At 37.2% G+C, this 16,283-nt stretch overlaps 1 protein-coding gene across 1 annotated transcript in view; it reads right to left on the minus strand.

The window, feature by feature from the left end:
* Nucleotides 1-8,803, minus strand: part of ARHGAP15 (Rho GTPase activating protein 15) — a 621,527-nt gene extending 612,724 nt beyond the window's left edge. The window contains exon 1 of the mRNA XM_060151513.1: nt 8,788-8,803. The gene's annotated coding sequence lies outside the window, so the exon portion shown is untranslated. The remainder of the gene's footprint in view (nt 1-8,787) is intronic.
* Nucleotides 8,804-16,283: the final 7,480 nt, after the last annotated feature.

A 16,283-nucleotide genomic window follows, 5' to 3' on the forward strand; every position in this document is an offset into this window, starting at 1 on the left:
AGGTCACTCTGGCTACTCTTTGGAGAATGACTATCATGTAAAAATTAGAATCAGGGAGATGAGTTAGAGGACTCTGCAGTAACAGCAGTAGAGGTGGTAAAAAGTGATTAAATTTGGGATATTTTGATACACATTTACCCCTTGCTTAATGTCTAATTCATTCTTGCTAAGAGAAAATCAGTTAAATAAAAGCTCAAGATACCCAATCAACATTTATAAATATAAAAATGCATGAATAGATTTTAAAAATGGGTTTATGTAAGTAGTAACAATTTGAAAAAAAAGTACATAAAATATAAAAAGTATATTTATTAAATTTCCTTTTTTTTCTGTATCTTTTACATCACCAATATTTTCAATGTTTATGAAACTTAGTTTTCTTGCTGTCAGAGCATACTTAATGATAAATTACAGCAAAAAAAAAAAAAATTTAGGGCCAACAAACCAACTGGAATGTTCTACAAGTTGCTACTTCTTCAACCTTCTTGAGTTCATTCAAAAATTTTCAAATCAACATTGCTCCATATATTTTGTATGATTCTTCTCTAACTTGAAACTAGAAAGTGAATTAGTAAGCATGGTTTATCTAAAATTGTGATGTCATCTAAATGTCATATATTGTAGTGTATTCATTTAGCAGGTTTTTTGAGGAAAATTCATTATACCAAGAAACAAAAAATAAGAAGAGCCATTAGTATAAAAAAAAAAGATGTAACTTTTCAAGAGCCATCATTTCAGAAAAGTAAACAAGATTATGGGAGGTAAGTTAATTTTGCAGGCTCTGCTTATTGCTGATTAATTGGATGTGGTTTGGGGTAGGGAATATGAGAGAAAGAGTGGAATTGGGGGTAATTCTTTATTTATTATCTTGAACAGAGATATGAATGATGTGCCATTAAATGAGATAAATGAAAATAGGAGAGAAGCAGGTAGGGGTGGGTAAGTGGGGAGTAAATAAGAGCTTAGTTTTGAACATACTCATTTTGATGTCTCTTGAAACATTCAACTGGAGATGATAGGTAGGCAACTGCATTTACAGTTTTAGTGTTAAAAAACAAAAAGTTTTGGTCTTGAGGTCTAAATAGAATATAGATAGTGGTTAAGAATCCGCCTGCCAATGCAGGGGACACGGGTTTGATCCCTGGTCCGGGGAGATCCCACATGCCGTGGAGCAACTAAGCCCGTGCTCCACAACTACTGAGCCTGTGCTCTAGAGCCTCTGAGCCACAGCTACTGAAGCCCGCACGCCTAGAACCCGTGCTCCACAACAAGAGAAGCCACCGAAATGAGAAGCCCACACACCACAACGAAGACCCAGCACAGCCAAAAATAAATGAAAAATTTTTTTAAAAAAAGAATATAGATAGTATTTAAAATCATGGCACTAAATAATAGCACCTAGGAATAAACTAAGAAGATGATAGCTAGGACCAGAAGGTAGAAATCTGAAGATTGAGTACAGGACATTTTAACATTTAGAGGGTTGGATAATGAGGAAGAGTTAGCAAAGAGACAGAGAAGGAGCATTGAAATAGTTTGGAGAAAAACTGGGAGAATGAAATATAGAAGTTTAGTGAAGAGGGAGTTTCAAGAGAGAAGGAATGTTCAGTTGCATCAAATGCAACTCAGATATGGATAATATGAAGATGCATAAATAGCTATTGGATTTGGTAAAATGAAACCACTGGGACTCTGACATAGCATGTTCTCTAATATTTCTAAGGCCTTGCATTTATACTTATAAATTTATATTTAAATTCTTGTACTTGTGCACTAAGCTACCTAAGATGGTTTCACTGGCTAGTTAGCACACTGAGTCTCTGTATCCCCAATAATTCTTAGCATAACACAGTGTACTTAGTTGGAGCTCAAAATTATTTATGGAATAATAAATATGGAATTTATGGAATTGAATAGGGCTGATGCCCATTGAAAGCGAAAAATCAACTTTAAAATTCACAGTTGTACTATATGTTTTTGACGAAGCCAATTTTTAAAATAAGATAGTCTGCATATTCTTTGGCATCCTCTAAATACTACCTCTTATCAAATGGACTTTCCTACCATTTCAAAGAAGATAGAATCCATGAAGCAAATATTCCTCACCTTCCTCTCCTCACTTCATCTTATCTGTATCCAGTTCATCTACATGCACACTCATTAAAGTGCTCTTCCTTCTGTTTCAGGTTAATTTATCTACTTGAGCTAGTGATTACACCCATCTGTCCTCGTATCCTCTGAGACATTGTTGGATGTCTGGATATATTTTCTTTTTTTTTTTTATTTTTATTTTTCATTCCTTTTCTCTTTTCCTTCACTTCAGTGTTCATGTTTCATCCTCTTTTAGCTACTGCTTATTTCAAGTTTTATAAAAGGAGTATTTTACATATGCTAGCCCCGATTCCTTATTTCCTTTAACATCTCATTCTAGGCTTGAACTTAACTAATGCTTTTGGTCCTTAATTATGCAGTTGAGAAAGGATACATTCTGTTATTAGGAAAAACAAATAGACCTTTACTCTTTTAAAAACAAGCCCAACCTCAATCATAATAACAGAAATATTACATAAAACTATATCAGGATACATTTTTCTACAGACTGGCAAAACCTGAAATGTTTGGTAACACAATCTGTTAGAAAAGCTATGGAGCTTCCACCAGCCCTCTCGTTAAGTGCTGATGGAAATTCAAAAAGTTACAACTAACGTGAAGGATAGTTTGGCAATAACTATCAAAATTATTTTATCTCTTGGCTTATAAATAAATAGTTTTAATAAATGAAATTTCTGGGATTTCATTCCATAGATATATTTTCAAATGTACACAATTATATTAAAACATTCTTTGTATTAGCAAAAAATTGAAAACACCCATGACTCTTTTAGACTGGTTAGATTAAGTATGCTATATCCACACAGTGGAACACTGTACAACTATAAACAAGAGAGAGAGAGAGAGAGAATTAGACAGTTTCTTATTTTTATAATTAAAATATCTCTAAGATATTACTGAAAGAAAAAAAAGTGCAGGTGTATATAGTGAACTCCCTTTAATATAATAAAGAAATATATACACACACGTGCGTATATACATACATGCTTTTGCATAAAGAAACAATGAAGGATTTAAAAAAAAACTGAAAAGTGGTTGCCTGCTGGGTTAAGGTGGGAGTAAACAGAGGTATATAGAAATAGGAATGTTAGAAAGACTTTCACTAAAATATTTATATTTAGGTTTTGTTTGTTTTCAAACCATTTCACTGTATCACTTATTCTCAAATTAAAAACAACACAACAAAGCTCTGCAATATGAAAAAAAATCATTATAACCACAGCCTATATAAGAACCTCGAGGCACCTGGGGAGGTGCGCCAGTGACTTGTCTTAAAGGAATACCTCCCTTCATAGACGACCACCATTTCTCCAAATCACCCTAAAGAGTATGTCACCAATAGTGACATTTTTACAAGAAGTAAATAAATCCTGATGCTAGATAGCCCACCCAGATGCAAAACGTGGCCATCCTGCGATGGATTTCCCCTGCTCAACAACCCTGTTGGTACTTACAGCCCTTAGTCATGATCTGCTCAGCAGGTTCACCCTATTAGAATCTCAAACCGTCTGCTCTGACCTCCTGCTAGTATACTTACAGCTAACAACAGGAGACAACTCACTCCGCCTGGGAAATTCTCTGATACTCCATGTTTGTCCCCTGACACATTCCCTTCCTGTCTTTTGGAATGTTTCTCATCTCCCCAGTTCTAGCTTTCTCTGGATACTATCACAGTAGTCCACCCCCCACTCCTTATCTACGGGGACACATTCCAAGAGCCATGATGGATACTGAAACCGCAGATAGCACCGACTCCTATATAGAGTATGTTTTTCCCTATACATACATACCTATGGTAAAGTTTAATTTATAAATTAGGCACAGTAAAAGATTAACAACAACTAATAAAGAAATACAACAATTATAACAATATACCGTAATAAAAGTTATGTGGGGCTTCCCTGGTGGCGCAGTGGTTAAGAGTCCGCCTGCCGATGCAAGGGACACGGGTCCGTGCCCCGGTCAGGGAAGATCCCACATGCCGCGGAGTGGCTGGGCCCGTGAGCCATGGCCGCTGAGCCTACGCATCCGGAGCCTGTGCTCCGCAACGGGAGAGGCCATAACAGTGAGAGGCCCGCGTACAGCAATAAAAAATTAAAAAAATAAAAGTTATGTGAATGTTGTCTCTCTCACACACACACACACAATATCTTATTGTACAAATTCAATGCCGTTTTCATCTTAATTAAGCACTTACCACACACTGCAGCCATAACTTTTGCAGTTCAAGGTGCCACAACAAAACGGACAGAGATTTATTTTTCCTTCTTCACAATTTCACGGATAGAAAATTCAGGTTCGTCCGTACAGTACATCTGGGCAACCTCGGACTACGATTTTTTTTTCTGGCACCCTATCGCTTAGAGGAAACACTGCAAGGATATGCCTTGGCATGTCCGATTGGCCGGAAGCACTACTCGCGCGTTGGAGCCACTATTAAGCGAATTAAAGGGGACGCAAACACCAGCACCGCGATACCTCAAACCTCAAACTCGCGAGAGCGACGATCTGATAAGCGGGAAGGCAGCTCAGTGCCTCACGGGGGAAACGCTGGACGCGAAGATGCCGGCCCGGAGCACGGCAGCGAGACTTCCTCACACTACCTCAGAAAGGTGAGTCATTTAAATCTCATGGATTATTTCTGGAATTTTCCCTTCAACATTTTCGGACGATGGTTGACTGCAGGTAACTGAAACCGCGGAAAGCAAAACCCTGGAGAAGCGGGAACTACTGTACAAATATTTCTTCCAAAACTGCCCTGATTTCTCTGACTGGATATGATAAATGATATAACACCTGCAAAATTCTCTAGTTTATTGCCCGCCATATAACAGGAAGACAAAAATGTTTGATGAAATTCTGAATCCTAATAGAATATTTCTTATATCTTTTTATGGTACTTGATAAAAAGTTGTTGGCATTATAATTATTAATCTTGTACTTTTACTGGATTATAAGCTTTTAGAAGACAAGTATTGTGGGGCAGGGGTTTGTACATGGAGTAGCTGTTGAAAAATACTTTAAAATTCAGTTTAATTGAAACACTTGCTTCATTCAGACCTATGCTTAAACTGACGCCGTCTTTCTGTCTGATTACAGAGGTTGGAAAATTTAAGTACTGGTTTTAAATGTGACCCGATGTGGCCGTGTGGTAGTTTTCTATGGCTGTATTACCTCTAAGACATAAAGTCGCTTTTCTTCTGGGGGAAGAATTTTAGTTCCTCAGTGTAGGGACCCCTCTTTTCAGCGGAGAGTCCAGGTGTTGCAGGGGCAGGTGGCTCATCAATGCAAGAGTGGGCCAGTGACCTTAGGCCTGGTCACGCAGGGTGTCTGTGTCTCAGAGGCAGTGATTGGTTCAGTATGGTTACGTGACCCACTTCAGTCCAATCAGATCTCAATCTGAGGTACCTTTGCTGTGGTGATGGGGGAAAGGCATTCTTTTGTACAAAGTTTGCTGAAAGGGTCAGAGGTAAACCTGAAGCCTTCTGGTCAACTTAGTGTGAGCTTCTACCAGAGACTGTTTATAGTGGAGTGAAAAAAAAAGAGCTAAGGGATGAAGAAAATGATCTTGGTAAATCTGTGTGAGCTGCTGGATCCAGCCTGACTTTTCTTTCCTTGGATTTTCAGTTATACAAATCAGTGCCTATCTCTATTGCCTAGGCTAACTTTAGCTTATTTTCTATCATTTGCAAGCAAAGGAGTTTTGTCTACCGTAAGCTAAAATTTAGAATACTTATAAGTACATTTTATAGTTTAGTTATATAACATTTATCTTGCAGTACAAAAAATATGGTACCCAAAGTGCTAAATTCAGGATATTAAATGATTTTTAAAATACATATGTAAAACTTTTGATTATGTTAGATAGTTTCTAAGTGTATGGGAATACCAAAATAGTCTGAAGATGTGCAGTTAATTTTCATCCACTACAAGAAAGATGTATATTTCTTAAGGAATATCTTAGAGAAATGGACACATCTCTGTGATGGACCCTTCACATAAAACATACTCAGAAATTTTGTTTAAATGCCATAGAAAAGACGAATCGTTAACAAAACACTCTTTCTCCCCCAAAATATTTTCCCCAAACTGTTTGTAATGGCATCAGTCTCCTCACTTGAGACTGAGGTCCTCAACAGTTAGCGGTTCCCTTGGATCCTGTCTGCTGAGAGAAGTTATTAAAATTCTACTGGGAGGAGGAAGGGAGGCCTGAATTACAGGTTACAAGAAACAAAGCTCTGGAGCCCTCTCTTGTGAGCATGGATTATTTTTATCAGATGCCCTAACTTCTGGAAAATAGGATGAGTACATTTTAAGAACAATGGGAGTGTGATGGGAGGAAAAGTGTAGGGTGTATTTCTCTAGGACCAAGGCTGGCAGACCTTAAGTCGGGGACAGAGTAGCCCACTCTGGGACAGAACACTTAAAAATAACAAGAGAAGGAATATCAAGGGGGGGAATGTCTCCTTTCTGAATTTTGCTGAATCCTGGCCCCAAGTGGAAAAGCATTTTTTTTTTTTTTTTTTTTTGCGGTACGCGGGCCTCTCACTGTTGTGGCCTCTCCCGTTGCGGAGCACAGGCTCCGGATGCGCAGGCTCAGCAGCCATGGCTCACGGGCCCAGCCACTCCGCGGCATGTGGGATCTTCCCGGACCAGGGGAACGAACCCGTGTCCCCTGCATCGGCAGGCGGACTCTCAACCACTGCGTCACCAGGGAAGCCCCCTATTTTTTTTTAAAGACTTTCCAAATGAGATTCTCTGCATTGTTTTTATTTCATCAAAATTTGTTTCTTATTCGCTTAAAATACATAAAGATATAGTAACCTACCTATAATAACTCATTTGTAATTTACCCTCTTAAGATTTGGTCTTTACATCCCAGAGATAATGCATTAGTAGTTTTTACAAACAATTCTGAGAGCATCTTAGGTTACATGAATATCATCTCTACTTATTTCTCTTTATAAATCCATATTAAGTATGTTTAATTACTTCTTAATTTTATACATACTCCATAAAATATTTGTCTTTTAATTTAACAGTTTTTGCAGGAAACAATCATTTTACAAAGATTTGGCTTATAAAAATATTAAATTATTTAAAAAACTGTAGTGGACTTTTTTTAGTACCAAAGGCTTATGTGGATATTCATTCTTGCTAATATGTAAGTACTACATATGTTTATTCATGTGATGTTCTTTTATAATAAAATGAAATAAAGTAATAATATATCAACCAAAACTATCTGAATTATTAAGCTTCTGTAGATGCAGAGGTTCAGAACCACAGTATTGAAGACAGATTTAAATAATGCTTTCCATTGTGAGAAAATGCAGCAAATTGAAAAGCTAATCAGAATATCAAAGCAAATACATATTACCAAGGTTCTCTTACACTCTAACAATAAAAAATGTATTGAACATCAAGTCCTAATCTCTGTTTTTTCATGATCATTTGAATAGTCAACAAGTACTAGCTTCAGTATTGACAATTGAAGAGGTCTTAAAATGGAGTGTACTAGTATAACTAATAATTTCCTACCAAATTGACCACATCAAAAAACATTTATATGAGTGTTTCAATAGAAGACAATAAAAGAAAAGAAAATTGTTGCCACTTATCAACCCTGTAACCATTTTTTAATAATACAAAAAAATAGGTGTTGTGGGGCCCTCATGTCCCCCATCCAACAGCACAATAAAAATAATATTACGGAAGGGTGGATCGTATCTGGAGCTTTTATTAAAATTCCTTGAAAAATCTACAGTCAGATTTATTTTAGGTATTTGTCTCTGAGATGAGCAATACTTTTATATTTTTTGTACATATGTTACAGCACACAAAGACATTCTATAAAAGCAAGAAGTCACTATACAAGAAAAGTTCTTGTCAGTTAATGATTAACAAATCCTTTTAATTTCTGAGGTTATTGTTTTAGAAATCTCAAAGAAGGAAAATTATATAATTACCTAAATAACAGAAGTATATTTCTAATTTGCCTCTTTTCCCAGAAGTAACCCCCTGTGAAGTCATCTGTGACTTCTCCTTTAAACGTACAGTTTTGCTTATGAAATAGAAACTTGCCCTCATTTCACACTATATCTTAAATAAAATTTAGGAAAAAAATCAGATGTCATGATAGAGAAATTTCTTTGGCATTTTGAAAATTTCCTGCTTTTTAATAGCTATTTAATAAGCTGTAAATTTAATAAACTACACCTTTTAAGGGTTTCTAATGCTAACTTTACTACAACACTTTACAGTGGGTATCTTTCACACTGCATGCAATTCAGATGTTATTTCTAATTGTTACAAAATGCCTTTTTCTCTTTATTATCTGGATCATGAAGAGTGCATATTTTTATAAAGCAGTCAGTTAAAGATACAAAGTCCCAATTTTTAAAAGCACTTTCAAACTAAAACTATACCTTATTCTGTTTTTAAAATTTTCATATAAAATCTTAGTATACGATCTTTTAAAGTACTTTAGAATTTAACTGTTGCAAATTTAAAAACAATATTCTTCTCTACACCAAAGGAAACAAACTGATGTTTCAATCACAAATGAAAACATCACAATTTTGTAGGAAAAGTTTATACATTCCCACTGAAGCATAGGATACTCTGTCAAATATTTTCAAGGTTAAATTGCACGTTCAGTATGAGCTCACTTACCTTTCCTCAGTGCTGACTTGTTACTGAAACTGCCATCAACTTCTGTTAATGACTCTTAGCAAAAACGGAAAACAGTAAAGTCAAGTCACATGTCGTAAAAGTAGGCCTAGGTTGGATGCTGCTTAATTTCAGTACTGGAGGAAAAAAAAAAGGCGGGGTGGGGTGGGGTGGGGTGGGTGTGGAGTGAGCACAAAAACTTTTAAATAAACCACTTCCTGCGTAGATACGGTTAACCACACACATCACATCATTACTCGATTTGAAAAACTTGCCTTCTATAGTCAACGAGATTGTTATTTTTCAGTGTGATTTTCAGTTTTCAGACACTGCACATTTGTAAAGGTTTCATCAATTCTGATTTAATGGGGCAAAATGTATGGTTAAAAATTTAGCAGGGAGAGGGGCAGCCTGCTAAGCACCGGGGACACTTCCTCTTTCTCTGCCTTCTAGCAAGGGCTTTAAGCCTAAAGCCTGCTCTCCTCAGTCAGCTAGAGCATGTCCATATGCCTTCAGGAGGCTTTGCTTATTGGCTTGGGAAGCCAAGAGACCATCTCCATTCACAGAGCTGGTGCTTTTAACTCACAGAGGGCCCCACAAAGAGGTGCTCCATTACTAAGTTCATGAGACTTTGGACAGCTTGCATTAGAACTTCAGAGAACACAGCCCAGGGCCCCGCTGCCACGTGGGGGAATGGAATGTGCTCATCCAGCACATACTGTGACATTTGCTCTAGGTGGCTCTCACACTTGTGTGTCCTCTCTCGCAGTTGCCTAAGGAGTTCTGATATGTGCTGAAGAGCTTTTGCTGTGGCTAAATGATTCTCTGTGTGGCCTGACTTAAGAAGGAAAATAAAGGCTCCAAGGGGTGTCATTTTTGGCATGCTGCGCTGTGCCCTTCTGTGTCAAACTTCCACCTGTCCAAGACATGTTTGAGGTGGGGTGGGGACTCAAAATAGCCGTAGGGTGTGCCTCTCTACTGAGCCATGGGCTCCAAGAAGTGAGCTCCTGGGCGTGCAAGCTTGGCTGGTTTTGTGAGACTGCAGGAGATTCACAAAAGGAAAATCTTCCCTTCCAAATATGTGAGAAAGTTAAATCACAATCTCTTGTCATACAAACCCATCAGACTAGAAATCTATGTAGTAGTTCTCAGTGGTGTGGAATGTTTGGCACACATAAAGAAAAACTTTAAAAATATATGTGGTGTATATGGCCCAAGATATGCATGGCATGTCCCTGCAAATTAATCTAATTTCTCTAGGACTCTTCTTTCTAAAATCATATTTCAGATTCACCCTAGAACTCACTGTCAATTGTCATTCCAGCATACACCTTTTTAAGTTTTTAGAGCCCTGAAGGTTTGTACTCAATGTTCCTCCTTAACATTGAAGAGAAAATAGAAAGGACATGATAATGAAAGTGAGGAAACCAGATTTCAGGCTTCAGTTCTGACACTACTGTTTATTTAACCTTGGCCAAGTCGCTTAAGTTCTCTGAAATTAAGGTTATTTATCTATATAATGGAAACATACATATAAAAAATATCCATCTACCAGAATAAAATTGTTGGTTGGTACACTCAGCAGCTCCCCCAGTGAAATCTGAAACTGGCCCCCATATGATGAGGGCAAGAAGAGACCAAAGAAAGAGGCAGACCACTCCAGATTGGTAGGTGGCAGGTTTAATAAGCAAAGGAACTTACCGACAAAGATTGTCTTGGGTGGCCGCAAGACAAGTAAATCTTTGCGCCTGCCCACCAGAATCTTAAGTTTAGATAGAGGACTTAACTGGGTTCAGTCATGCATACAGTCCAGACCATCTTGATAACACATTGCTCCCTCAAGGCTGCGTCCTTGAAAATGACTCCTGCTGTGGGAATGGTGGGCAGAACATACATTCCAGGGTCAGGGTAGGAGGTGAGGAGCCTCCGATTGCCTGGGTCCAGTTTGCAGCTCAACTGGAGGTCACATTCTCCCAATTACCTCCTCCAACAAAAATAAGTAAATATATTTAAATATGTTGTAAATAATGAAGAATTGCAGACTTATACATGAGCATGAGCTAGGAAATGATGATGCCTCCCAAGAAACATCAGATAAATTTAGTACATCCTACTCGATTTAAGCCTTTGTAAGTCCAAGTCAGGCTCATAAATCTAGAACAAGGGAAATAGGCTTTTCCTTTTACATAGGTACTGATAACAGATATTGGAATAGAAAAAATATAAAACACCAATGTACCCTTATGGGAAATAAATAAACACAAACACTTACTTGAAGGTATAAATTTTCAGTGTTTATTTTTGATCATGAACAAGTAGACATTAAATAAAGACAAAGCACATTTTCTTTGTACAAGATGGGAGGGGAGCAACTCAGGCAGTGATATACCTGGGTTTGGTGGCTAGAGGAAATGTATTTACCATGATTACGATTAAGGATCTAGCTTAGGCTTTGACACTTGCCACTCAATATGTATCTAATATTTATTGAATACTTGCTATAAGCCAAGAATTGTACCAATCCCTTTACATTTTTTCTTTCGTTTAATCCTTCCAACAACCTTATGAGCTAACCAATGTTATTACACTTTCTTTTTTTCTTTCTTATGAGGAAACTGAGATTATATAATTGCCCATTTTAGTAAGGAGAAGAGCCAGGAGTCCAGCCAAGGGCCCTGATCCCACAGTGATTGTTCTAAATCACTATGCTATCTCCTAACCATGTTTTATTCAGCATAACTCAAAGTAAGTAATGCCGAGGACAAGTTTCACCCCTGGTGTTTCTTTTTGCTTCTTCACTGACAGGAATGATAGACTTAGCATTAGACTCATACTAAAATCAAATCTCCCCAAAGTTCTCTACGTTTAAATTTATATTGAAGAGATTAAAGGAATTGATAAATGGAAATACACTATGTGCATAGATAAGAAAAGTAACAGTGAAAATGTGTCAGTTTGTCCAAGTCAATCAACAAATAGATTCAATAAAATCTCAGTATATTGCAGATGAATTTTTAAGGAACACAACAGGCCATTCCAGGAATTTCCATAGAAGAACAAATGTCCCAAAGTACCTAAGTTTATTTTGAAACAGAACAGCAAAGACTGATGACTTACTAGTCAGATATTAACATAGTCCAGGCCACAGTATTAAAAAAACATTAGAGTACTGGTCCAATAGCAGACCATATTTATTTGAGAACTTGATATATGACAAAGATGGCATCATACGGTAAACAAAAAGGAACAGATTGATTAGTAGATGATTCTGGCAAGACACACTCACTAAATCAAAGAAAATAGAGTTGGGCCCCTACATTAGACCACAAGCAAAGATGGACCCTAGATGGAGTAAATCTACATTTGAAAAGTAAATCCTTTTGCTGATACAAAATATAAAGAAATATATTTTTGCAAAATGCAACTTTCATAAGTAGTATCCCTAAATTAAAAGGAAAAGAACAAAAATATATGGACTTAACTAAACAAGAGCAAAAATATATGGACTTAACTATACAATAATTAAAGAATTCTGTTAATTATAAAACAAAGTTACAGAAAAATAACAGACTAGTAGAACATACATAGATTCACAAAAGATTTGTGTAAGTCAGTAGGAAACTTAAGTGGGAAATAAGAAAGTAATTTGAATAAACAATTCATGAAAAGAACTGAACTAGTATCCATCAGTAAGTAAAGAGATGTACACCTCCCCAGTAGTCACTGTAAAAACAAGTTAAATTAGCTCCTATTGAAATGGCAAAAATCTGGATGAGAATTTATAGAGAGGAACTGTCATATATTGATGGTGGAACTATAAACTGAAGCCATTCTGACAAGCAATCTGGCAAAAAAAAATATAGCAAAATAAAATATATTCATGCACTATGTTCCAGCAACCCAATTCTGTTATAAATATAGGTTCAGATAAATCCCTCACAAAGCCTTGTTTTCCCTCCTTTATCACAACTAGTTAACTGATTTAGGTCTTGGTTCTTGTGTCTCAGGTAATATTAACTAGTATTGTGTCTGTGTGTTTGTGTATGATTAGGGAAAACAAAAACAGAAGTTTATAGGCCCTCTGAGCAGATGTTATGAGTTAGACACTAAAGGAGAGTAGAAAAGAGAAGAAAGGCTTGACTTAGATTGGGAAAGATTTCAATTTCCTGTGATAGGAATGAGAGAGAGAGATGGGTTTCCCTTACTGGAGGAGAGCTTGCTCCACTCCCAAGAAGCTGCCCCTTGTTGGCAAACAGTTTAATCTGGAGGTAACGTCTGTTCATCTCTTGAACACTTACTGTGTACCAGGCAATATAGCAAGCTTTAGATATACTGAATATTAGTTAGAAAAAAGATAAATTAAAATAATTTATTGATAAGGAAAGAAATACAAAAGCAGTGAAGTGGCACATAAAATGTTCAGAAGGTATAAGACTTGAGGTCAGATGAGAAGAGAGGTCTTACCAAGGAAAGTAAATATTTAAAGAAAGTGATGGATCTAGCCATGTGGATTTAGAGGTGGGAGGTGGGTATTCCATGGAGAGGAAAGAGAAGTGCAGGAACTCTGGATGAAGATTGTGTCTGGGATCATTGAAAAGCTGCATGGGGGTCAGTGTGACTATAGATGAGTGAGAGAGAGGAGTATAGGGTATAGTATCAGAGAAGTAATAAGGCCTAGACCACGTGGACTCTCCTGCTCTTTTTGAAAAATCAGAGTGAGAAGGGGAAACATTAAAATAATTTGACTCACAATTTTACAAGAGCATTCTGTCTGTTGTATGAAGGATTGACCAAAAGAATGGGAATAGAACCCAGGACACCAATTAGTAAGCTACTGCAATAATCCATGGCAGAGATGATTGGGACTTGGACCAAAGTGATGGTAGCAAGTATAAGGGAGAAATGATCAAATTCTGTATGTGTTCTGAAAATGGATCCAACAACCATTTCCTTTTGAGCAACCTGAACAGCTGAAGAATGGAGTTGCTATTAACCGAGACAAAAAAGACTTCAGAAGAGCTGGAACATTGGGGCATGTTGGTTTGTAGTACATGATAACTTTGAGATGCTTATTTGTCATCTCAGTGGAGTTGACTATTTTGCAGTTAGATATGAAGGTCTGGAGGTCAAGAAGGGAGTCCAGGTTAGATATAAATTTGAAACTCATCAGCATAAAAATGGCGTTTAATACTATGAGACTGGATAATATAGATACAGAGTGTGTACAGAAAAGAGAAAAGTTTCAAGGAAAGGATCTATGCTTAATTTAAGATTGGGAGAGAGGAAAAATTCACAAAGGAGATGTAAAAAGGGTAGTCTGGAAGGAAAGAGGAAAGAACAGATGAATTTGATGTCCTGGAAACCAAGTGAAAATATTTTTCAGGGATGAGAGATTCATAAATTGTCAAATGCCACTGAAAACTCAGGTAAAATGAAAGGGGCAAAATTACCTTTAGATACAGCAACATACAGGTCGTTGTGACCATGATAAAAGTTTTAGTAGCATATGAGTGAGAAAATCTTATTTTAATAGATTGAAGACAGCAAATACAGATATCTTTTTGGAGTTTTACTCTACAGGAAAGAATAGAAGTAGAAGAAGTGAAGATGATCCTATAGAAAGAAAAACTGATTATACCAGATAGAAAGGAAAGTGTTATGGGATGCAGTCCTGAAGCAGAGGAGTGGGAATAGAATCTCAGGCACAAGTAGCTTTATGGCCTAAGCCTTGGCTGAAAGCATGGGCAGTTCTTTCATTGTACCAGATATGAAGCCAGAGCACACAGGCAAGGCACAAATTTGCAGCTGGGTACAGTATTTGAGGTCAGTGGAAGTTCTCTTCTGATTACAACAATTCTGTCAGTTAAGGAGAAAGATAGGAATGAGAATTAGAATGGGTGAAAATGGGGTGAAGAGTTAGAGTTTTCAAGAGAAAATAAAATGTGAAACAGTCCAACATTGTGAGATTTCTGGGGTGGAGTGTGGACACATCTCCATACCCCACATTTTGCCAGGAGCGTCGGAACCACCTGTTTCACGTTATGCCCCTGAACTTAGACAAGACGTCTTTCAGTGACATTCATAATGACCGGAGGAGCTTCCCTGAGGACTATGGAAGCAGTGGGGAATCCCGTATAGTTTCAAGAGCTGAAAGTTGGATGTAGAATGGAGGAGGGTGGGCCAAGCATGATGGAAATTTAATTCTAACTAAAGAAAGTAGGTGAGAATAAGACCTGACTTAGATTATTTATAAAAAGAGAAATAAATGTGACATTTCTTACAACCAAGTGTTATACTGTTGTAGGAAAAAAATGTGTGCACTCAATCACTCACTCATTCAGCAAATATATTTGGGGTATTTACTTTATTCTAGACACAACACCAAGCTCCAAGGATGCAATTTCTTGGAGATTTTTTAATGTCATTTGGTGGAGGTAACAGAGACAATAAATAAGAATAAAATCACATTAATTAATAATGTTCAAGAGTAGTAAGAGCTATGGAGAAAGTAAAGCAAGATCAGCAAATAGCAAGTATACACAACTCTTCCAAGAAATCATAATCTAAAAGGAAGTTAGATATGTGTTAGATATGCAGTGCCTTGAGGGGGAAGCAGGTGACAAAATGTTTTGTTTTTCAGATCAGAGAATAATAATAGCTTGATTCTATGCTGATTTTGAAATGATGTAATAGAGAGGGAAAATTTGTTGATATAACATAAAAGGGATGCTCCCTGAAACAATGACCCTGAGTAACTGAAAAGGGAGAAATTGGCCTTGGCATCAAGTCATAGGTAATTCATAGAAACAGGAGAAAAAGGAGAGCATCTAGATGAAGGTGGTTAGATATAGGGTTTTCAGGAGTGACATTTCTGATGTGACTTTTGGCAAAAGACATGAAAATAGTCAAGGAGGAACCTGGTATATATGGGGAACAGTGGTCCAAGCAGAAGAAAGAGTAAATGCCAAGTTAGAGCAGGATTGGCAGTTTGAAGAATAGCAGTGAGACATGTGTGCCTAGAAAGCAGGCAGTGAGGGCAAGATTTTGTAGGGCACTGAATGCCAAATAAGAACAATAGCTTTTATACACATTGTGCAAAAGTCATTTTGCTAAGAAGTGAGACTTTAGAGACAAAATTCTTCACCTCCCTTCCATCCCCTTAACCTCTATCAAGACACTGTCATCACATCTTGGCTCATTCTTTTCGTGTTACATGTTTGGATATTGTAACAGGGGTAAGGTCTATCTTCCTTTTATTGACTTAAGTAGCCAGAAGGAGCTGTCTCAAGGCTCCTGGATCAGGAATGTACTTTTGGAGCCTTAAGATTCTGGATATCTGTACATAGCCAGGTCCCAAGTCCTGGCCTCCAGCCCTATTTGAAAGCCCCAGAGTATATTACTCCAGTGAGAGAAAGAGGAAAGGAAACAAGCTAGTTTCAAAACATGAAGCTCATGCCGTAAGAGTATGTGCAAAATGGAGAGACTTCCTATTCTAGCAA

This window comes from Lagenorhynchus albirostris, chromosome 6 (assembly GCF_949774975.1).
Source record: "Lagenorhynchus albirostris chromosome 6, mLagAlb1.1, whole genome shotgun sequence".
NCBI classification, from domain to species: domain Eukaryota; kingdom Metazoa; phylum Chordata; class Mammalia; order Artiodactyla; family Delphinidae; genus Lagenorhynchus; species Lagenorhynchus albirostris.